The sequence below is a fragment of the Heteronotia binoei genome, chromosome 3, assembly GCF_032191835.1.
Source record: "Heteronotia binoei isolate CCM8104 ecotype False Entrance Well chromosome 3, APGP_CSIRO_Hbin_v1, whole genome shotgun sequence".
Lineage (NCBI taxonomy): Eukaryota > Metazoa > Chordata > Lepidosauria > Squamata > Gekkonidae > Heteronotia > Heteronotia binoei.
In genome coordinates this window covers 175,119,866-175,129,392 of record NC_083225.1, presented here as the reverse complement: position 1 = coordinate 175,129,392, position 9,527 = coordinate 175,119,866, and positions in this window count along the sequence as shown.

Here is a 9,527-nt window from a genome sequence, read left to right as displayed (position 1 = left end):
CATTTATGCACCTCCCAGGACTTCCCCATCTGTTCTGTCATCGTTTTCAAAACTGCTTTGCCACAACATCTTTGGGAAAGATCACAGTAAAGGCTTGGGCAGTTGCTTGCATGGATGGGGAAGTCCAGTCGCTCCCAGTTCCACCCACATGGGTGCCATTTCCTTTTCCCCAACCTCTGTGCTGGCCGTTCCCCCTCTCCCACACACTGGAGGGCTTTTGGAGAGTACTTTTAAAATTAGCAACTGACCTAGCAACCAATGTTCCCTCTAAGCTAGGGGTGTCAAACTCATTTGTTAGGAGGGCTGGATCTGACATAATTGAGACTTTGTTAGGCCGGGCCATGTGTGTCATGGCAGGTGGTGAAGTAAACTTTATAAACGACACTGAGAAACACAATTAATTTTTTTTTAACTTACAATAAAACGTGCTTGAAACATTAGCACTCTTGCAATATTTTGTTTAACAGTCTCTGATAACTGACAACTCTTGCTCTGAGGAGCCTCAGCCAATAGAATAAATAGAGGCTCAGCTCAGAAGTTCTGATGTGCAATGGAGAGAGCCTGGCAAAGCAAGCTCTCCCTCCCCCCTTCCTCTCCAAGGGAGAAGCTCAGCCAATGGAGAAAATAGAGGCTTTATTCCATAGCTCCTGTGTTATTAAGCAAGCCTGGCAAAGCACGCTGTGATGCAGAAGGAAGCAAGAGAGGGGGAGAAAGAAGCAGATGACAGTCAGTTGCTCGGGGGCCTAATAGGAGCCCTCCAAAGGTCTGGTCTGGCCCTCGGGCCGCATGTTTGACACCCCTGTTCTAAGCTGTGGCATCTTGTGAGCAAAAAAATCTACTTTGCGAGCTACTGGCATTAAAGCTGTGAGTGACTACATAAATTGGTTTGCTCTGGGACCAGTTTTCCTAAGACAAAAATGTGTGAGCCAGAGGCTAAAAATCTATGAGCTAGCTCACACTAACTCAGCTAGCTTAGAGCGAACACTGATAGCAACATACTGTTATGTTGAGAGATCATGATGTCAGTTATCAATTGAAAAAAAACCACTCAGAGAGCACCCAGTGGTGTATGTGAGGGAATCATCACTGTGAAGAAGATGTGAGGGAAACTACCATGTAGAGGCCCCATCGCTGTTGTGACAGGGACACAGGGGTTTTCCACAGGAAAATGTCACGGTGTGGAAAGGTCAAGAAAGGAGAAGGGAGAGAACTATTCTTCCTCATTGGCATTTCTTAAAAATAAAATGTGGAAGGAACAGTTGGAGTTGGAATCCAAGAGCTGTAATCTGAAATGGTTGTCCTTTCTACCTTTTTGAGATTCTACCACCTTATTCCCTTGTGGCAGAGGGTCCCACCTGAAGTTTGGGGCCCTCTGGCAGCTGCTCCATCTCAGGATATCCCGATCTGAGTTGCATTTATACCACTGTACACCAAAGCAAATTGGACCTGTTTATTGAACTTTGAATAGAGAAGTCTAAAAAGATTCCAAAAGAAGAAGAAGAAGAAGAAGAAGAATTGCAGATTTATATCCCGCCCTTCTCCCTGAATCAGAGACTCAGAGCGGCTTACAATCTCCTATGTCTTCTCCCCTCACAACAGACACCCTGTGAGGTGGGTGGGGCTGGAGAGGGCTCTCACAGCAGCTGCCCTTTCAAGGACAGCCTCTGCCAGAGCTATGGCTGACCCAAGGCCATTCCAGCAGGTGCAAGTAGAGGAGTGGGGAATCAAACCTGGTTCTCCCAGATAAGAGTCCGCACACTTAACCACTACACCAAAGAGATTCCATCCTGCAGTTGTGTTTTTCAAGGCCTAATGAGCTGTTTGGAAGGACATGTCCAAAGTCCACAGCGCTAAGCAAGAGGTGGTTCTTTTTGAAAGCAGCCTCTATGATCCTGAACCCCGGGAGCCAATCAATAATTCAGCTTCGCCCTTGCTGCCGTCCTCCCTCACGCTCCTGCTGGCGGTAAATCCAGATTACTGAGGCCTCCTTCCGCCAGCGGAGGCTTTGAAGAGCCCCTCCGCGAGGCAGAGCTTAATGAGAAAGAGGGCAGCATCTGAAAGTTCAGCAGAAGGTGTGTGTTTGTGTGCTCCGATCAAGCACGTGCCGAGTGGGAGGCAAATGCAGATGGCCGAAAATATGCTACCAGCGAAACACAGATGATGTTTTCATCGGAGCAGAAATTATCTAATGCGCTGCGTTACGGTGACTAGGCAGTGACTGCCACATTTAGGCCAGAAGCAGACGATTACCAACCCCATGCTTGCCCTGAATGTGCAGAGTGTGTGTGTGTGCATGTGGGTGTGTTAGCGTTGCCAGGTTCCCTCTGGCCACTGGCAGGGATGGGGTGGGGTAGGGTTGCCAGATTCAGGTTTGGAATAAAGTTGCCAGGTCCAGCTCAGGAAATATCTGGGGACTTTGGGGGTAGAGCCAGGAGACTTTAGGGGTGGAGCCAGGAGCAAGTTGTGACAAGCAGGACTGAACTCCAAAGGGAATTCTGGCCATCACATTTAAAGGGACCGCACACCTTTTAAACGCCTTCCTTCCATTGGAAATAATGGCAGATAGGGGCTCCTCCTTTTGGGGCTCATAGAATTGGATCCCCTTGGTCCAAACTTTTTGAAACTTGGGGGACTTTTTGAGGAGAGGCGTCAGATGCTATGCAGAAAATTTGGTGCCTCTACCTCAAGAAACAGCCCCCCACAGAGTTCCAGATACCCACAGACCTTGTAGAAGGTCCCAGGTTCAATCCCTGACATCTCCAGTTAAAAAGACCAGACAGCAGGCGATGTAAAAGCAGGCCCGGCACTAGGGGTTCTGCTACTCGAGACAGACCCCTGCACACCCCCCCCACCCCCGCCTGCAAGCTCCCTTTATGGAGCTCATTGCATGCGTGCGCTTTGTGTGTGTGTGGTACGATCACCAGAAGTGACGTCATTGTGCAGGGCAGCTAGTAGGGTTGCCAAGTCCAATTAAAGAAAAATCTGGGGACTTTGGGGGCGGAGCCAGGAGACATTGGGGGTGGAGCCAGGAATAAGGATGTGACAAGCATAATTGAACTCCAAGGGAGTTCTGGCCATCACATTTAAAGGGACAGCACGCCTTTTTAAATGCCTTTCTTCCATAGGAAATAATTAAGGATGGGGCACCATCTTTTGGGGCTCATAGAATTGGACCCTCTGGTCCAATATTTTTGAAACTTGGGGGGTATTTTGGGGAGAGGCACTAGCTGCTATACTAAAAATCTGGTGCCTCTACCTCAAAAAATAGCCCCCCCAGAGCCCCCAATACCCATGGATCAATTCCCTATTATTCTCTATGGGAATCGTTCTCCATAGGGAATAATAGAGTGCCTAGTAGACATTTCCCCCCCACACACACACTTTCTAAAGGGGGGTGGCCTCCATACCAGGGAATCCCCCCTCCCTGCCCCCTCCCTCTCTCTCTCTCACACACACAAATACTTACCGTACTTGGTCTTCTTCCAGCAGAATTTGCTGCTGTGAAAACGAAAGCAAGCTGCACAGGAAAAGAAAGGGAGGGGCCGTTCCTGTTTCCTGTGCAGCCTTAAAGGGACACATTTTAAAAACGGATCCCAAGCTGTAAAACGACATGATGCCTACAGGTATGTTCTCTCTCCCCCCGCCCCCAGATTTTTTAAGAGCGGGGGAGGAGGCTGAAAATTCGGAGGTCCCCTGCCAGGGCGGGAGGGTTGGGAAGCCTAGAAGCTAGTGGGGGGCGAGAGAGCAATGGGTGGTGCACAAGAGTGCTGCTGCACCACCACTTTCCCCCTGCACTACGCTCTTCAGAGGCTTCCACGGCTTTAGTGGTGCCCAGGCTTGGAGGAGCACTCTGCGTGGGCAAGGGGGAGTAAGAGGCAGGTCTGTCTTAACGTATGGGCCTGACGGGCACTTGCCCATGGGCCCCACGAGCATAGGGGCCCCATACTAATCTGTGCATGATGCAGTACTAAAAACCATTTACATTTTTATTCCTGTGAGTAGTTGTCGTAGGGGCCCAGTACACTGTTTTTGCCCGAGGCCCATAATGCTGTTAAGATGGCCCTGGTGGTTTCTCCAGGCGGGGTAGGACCCCAGGCAGCCACCTACCCCACCAACTCCCATGCTCTGGCCCTGTGTGAAAGACCTCTGTGTGAAAGGCCTGTGACACTGGAGAACTGCTGCCAATCTGAGAAGACAATACTGACTTTGATGGACCAATGGCCTGATTCAATATAAGGCAGCTTCATGTGTCCACGTACGGATGGTAATTGTGGCTCTCTGGGAACCATGGCTTGGGTACAGCTGTTCTACTCCCTTTCAAGCAGGGCTGCAGCTAGAGTTGGACCAGTAAGTGCACTGCTCCACTATAAACTTAAAAATAGTAATAACGTTTTTTTACTTGGCAGCAGCTAGGTAGAGAATGGAATCTGTGGGCGGGAGGCTCATGTTCAAAGTTATATAGCTTCATAGGTTCTGATGCTCTGTGACTGCAGGCTTGAGGTCCCATACGTGTGGGGCACAGAGAACAAGAAGAACAGGAACATTTCTGGTTTTTAAAAATCCACCTTTCAGCATAGGGTTGCAACTCAGGAAATATCTGGGGACTTTGGAGGTGGAGCCAGGAGACATTGGGGGTGGAGCCAGGAGCAAGGTTGTGAGAAGCATAATGGAACTCCAAAGGGAGTTCTGGCCATCATGTTTAAAGAGCCTGGACACCTTTTAAATGCCTTCCCTCCATTGGATACAATGAAGGATAGGGGCACCTTCTTTTGGGACTCATAGAATTGGACCCCCCAGTCCAATCTTTTTGAAACTAGGAGGGTCTTTTGAGGAGAGGTACCAGATGCTATGCTAAAAATTTGGTGCATCTACCTCAAAAAACAGCGCCCCCGCCCCAGAGCCCCAGATACCCATGGATCAATTCTTCATTATTCCTTATGGGAATCAGTCTCCATAGAGAATAATGGAGTGCCCAGCAGACATTTCCCTCCCCCCCTCCCCACTTTCTGGTGACCTTGAAGCGGGAGGGGGGGAGGGATTGGCAACCCTATTTCAGCAACATGTCAAGATTCATAGCCTATGATCACACATGCTAAATAATGCCGGTTCAGTCCACTTTCAGTGCATTTTCACACTGTATTTTGCCAATTCACACAGTAATATCCAATTGCATTGAAAGTGGATTGATACTGCATTATTTAGCATATGTGAACTTAATCTTAAAGCTGAGACTGCCTACTTTTTCTGCCAGAGCGCCACAGCCTACCCAGCCATGACATCACTTCCTCCTGTCATGGCACTTTTTAGATCTGGCCCTACCTGGAAGTATTGTGCAAACACACATCCAGTGCTTTTTTTGTAGCAGGAACTCCTTTGCATATTAGGCCACACACCCCTGATTCAGCCAATCCTCCAAGAGCTTACGGGGCTCTTCTTACAGGGTCTATTGTAAGCTCTTAGAGGATTGGCTACATCAGGGGTGTTTGGCCTAATGTGCAAAGGAGTTCCTGCTACAAAAAAAGCTCTGTGACACATCCATACACAAGTAGACAACCCATAATGAAGACTACTTGCGGCCCTGTTGTAAAGAAGAGATGCCTGTGTGTCTGGTGTAAGGGTTAGGAGGAAGGGTTGCCAAGTCCGACTCAAGAAATATCCGGGGACTTTGAGGGTGGAGCCAGGAGACTTTGGGGTGGAGCCAGGAGCAAGGGTGTGACAAGCACAATTGAACTCTGGAGGGAGTTCTGGCCATCACATTTAAAGGGACCACACTCCTTTTAAATGCCTTCCCTCCATTTGGAATAATGAAGGATAGGGGCACCTTCTTTTGGGGCTAGGCTTCCCAACCCTCCCGCTCTGGCGGGAGTCCCCTGGGTTTGCAGCCTCATCTCCCGGTCTTCAAGAAGTGGGAAGCGGGGGGTGGGGGTGGGGGGGGAGAACATACCTGTAGGCTTCATTATAGAGCTCCTGAGCCGTTTGTAAAATGTCTGCCGCTTTAAGGCTGGGCAGGGAGCAGGAAGGGCTTGGGAGAACAGCCCCGCCCTTTCTTTTGCTTTCACTTTCACAGCAAGAGTTCTCCGGAAGAAGATCTGGTAAGTGTGTGTGTGTGTGTGTGTGTGTGTGTGTGTGAGAGGGAGGGGGCAGGGGATTCCCTGGTTTGGAGGCCCTCCCCCCTTTTAGAAAGCGTGGGGGGGGGAGGGAAATGTCTACTGGGCATTCTATTATTCCCTATGGAGAACGATTCCCATAGGGAATAATAGGGAATTCATCCGTTGGTATTGGGGGCTCTGGGGGGGGCTATTTTTTGAGGTAGAGGCACCAAATTTTTAGTATAACATCTAGTGCCTCTCCCCAAAATACCCCCCAAGTTTCAAAACGATTGGACCAGAGGGTCCAATTCTATGAGCCCCAAAAGATGGTGCCCCTATACTTCATTATTTCCTATGGAAGAAAGGAATTTTAAAAGGTGTGCTGTCCCTTTAAATGTGATGGCCAGAACTCCCTTGGAGTTCAATTATGCTTGTCACATCCTTGTTCTTGGCTCCACCCCCAATGTCTCCTGGCTCCACCCCCAAAGTCTCCTGGCTCCACCCCCAAAGTCCCCAGATTTTTCTTTAATTGGACTTGGCAACCCTATTTGGGGCTCATACAATTGGACCCTCCAATCTTTTTGAAAATTTGAGGGTGTTTTGAGGTGAGTCTCCAGATGCTATGCTGGAAATTTGGTGTCCCTAACTCAAAAGCCAGTCCCCCCGAGCCCCAGATACCCATGGATCAATTTTCTATTATACCCTATAAGAATTGATTTTCAGGGAGAATAATGTAGTGCCTAGCAGATATTCCTCCCCCCCACCGGCTTTCTGATGACCCTGAAGTGGGGGGAGGGCCTCCAAACCAGGGGATCCCCTGCCCCCAACTGGGGATTGGCAGCGCTATTAGGTGGGCCAGACTGGTATCTGAAAGACGCAGGTTCAACCACCCCCCACACCACAGAAGCTTCCTGGGTGAACCTTGGGCCAGTCACACTTCAGCCTAACCTACCTCACAGGGTTGATGTGAAAATAAAATGGAGGAGAGGAGAATGATCTGGTTCCCCACAAGGGATCCTGCCTCATATGGAGTCAGAAGAAAAGTCTTTCAAGGTGAGTTTTGTCTTCCCTGGCAGCAACTTTCCAGCATCTCAAGCAGAGGCCTTCCCCTTCAACTTGACCTTTTTTAATTGTAGATGCTGGGGATTGAAACTGGGACCTTCTGTCTGGCCGAGTGGTTGCAGCGCTGCTGAGTCATGCCTCTCAAAACTGCTTTGTGGGAAATGACAATACAGTTTCAGGACAAATCAGAAGGAATAGTATAACTCAGAAAGCCCTGAAGCCCACTCCCACTTTTGGCACCGCTGGTACTGGACAAGTCCACCTGTGTTTCAGGATAAATGAAATGCAAGACAGTGTTCTTGCTGAGCTCCTACAATGTAGTGGGAAAAAATCCAATTAGCCTTACCATCCAACAAATGGCAGATTCAATGTTCCCTCTAAGCTCTGGAGTCTTGTGAGCAAAAATTCTACCTTGTGAGCTACTGGCATTAAAGTTGTGAGCTACTACTGCATAAATTAGTTTGCTCTAGTGGCATTTTTCCTGAGCTGAGACAAAAATGTGTGAGCTGAAGGCTAAAAAATTGTGAGCTAGCTCACACTACTAACTCAGTTTAGAGGGAACATTGGCCAGGTCCTTCTTGGGTAAAGTTGCCAGCTTCAGGTTGTAAGGGTGGAGCCTGGGGAAAACATAGACCTCAGCGGGATACAATGCCATAAGTCAACCTTCCAAAACATCCATTTTCTCCAGGGAAATTGATCTCTGTAGTCTGGAGATGAACTGCAATTTGGGGGGATCCCCAGGTCTCTTCTGGAGGGTGGCATCCCTAGATCCGACCCAGTACCCCTAACTTAAACAAGGAAATTAAATATATAAAATAACATATAAAGCCATCGGTTCTGGGTGGTCTATGTGTGCTTAAATTATAACGTTTCTCTGCAAAACACACACACACCAAAACTGGGACACAGTCCCAATCAATGTTCCCCCTAAGCTGAGTTAGCATGAGCTAGCTCACAGACTTTTAGCCTCCAGTTCACACATTTTTGTCTTAGCTTAGGAAGGATGATCTCAGAGCACAATAATTGATGCAGTAGCTCACAACTTTAATGCTAGTAGCTCACAAAGTAGAATTTTTGCTCCCAAGACTCTGCAGCTTAGAGGGAACATTGGTCCTAATCGTTCTGCATGTATTGCAAGGAAATCTGGCCACTTAAAAGCACACACACAGAGACATTCACAATAACGGACTGCACACATCTCTAAGTTCCCTATCTCAGGTTCTGGCCAGACAAGTATGCAGACCCCACTTCAGTTCTGAAACTGTACTTTTTGAAGTGTTACCCTTTCTGCTTTTCCAAGATGCCCAGACAGGTTACGGTTTGGAGGCAAGCGTTTTTGTGTCTGAAATGATCTTCCATACGGTGATCACTTTATATAGAGCTTCGGCAGCATCTGGTGGCTGACATGGTAAAAGCAGCCACTCATGAAGAAATGTGGAGGTAAGGAAGGAATTTGCAGGGAACACAAAACATGCACCACCTTCACTCATTGTCAAGATGACGCAGATTTATTGTGGACATGTAAATACTGTTGGGAAAATTACTCCAACGTCTTCATGTAATTTAACTGAGTATGTTAGGCTGCACGGTTGAGGCTGTATGTGCGAGTATGAAACAAAAGATACATGGAGACGTCTTCAGATTTCAAACTAATAAGGAGTTTATTATATGAACTCCGTTCTCTAGTTAGGAAACATGAGAGATAGCATGTCTAATCTAATCTATCTGGATGTCCATAGATGCAAGACATGTGTCCTGATCTCATGGTGCCAAAGAGTCTGTGTAAATAAAAAAAAATGCTAAGAGACGCCACTAATTTTAAACAAGACAGTGTAATGTAAAGGTCATTAACAGAAGACAGTTCAAAAGCAGTCTTTCTAATCACAAAGGAGTGACAATATTCCAATATTTAGTTCATGAAACTAAAAAAAGCCCTTCCAAAATGTCGTTCTAGATATCAAGATGTTTCATCCGTCTTTCTTCAGTTTGGAGGCTTATTTATCACTGGAACCCAATCTTTACAATACATTCACAGGAGACCAACAAGGTTCAGAATATGTCTGTAAGATTTCCAGGTTCTGCTTTTGAACTGTCTTCTGTTAATGTTTTTTTTTTTTTTGCGCTACATGCTCTTTTCTATTTGAAGTTCTATGTGCAAGCTTTATCAGAACACCACTGACCTTTACATTACACTGTCTTGTTTAAAATTTATGGTGTCTCTTAGTGCTTTTTTATTTACAAAGATGAAGAGTCTGGCAATGTGTGCAAAAGAGAGGTGTCAAAATGGCAGGAAGGAACTTCCCTAAGAGTAGTAATCTAAACTCCAAAGGGATAGCAGTAGAAAAGAAAGGAAAAGATGCTCTGTGTCCTATGCCT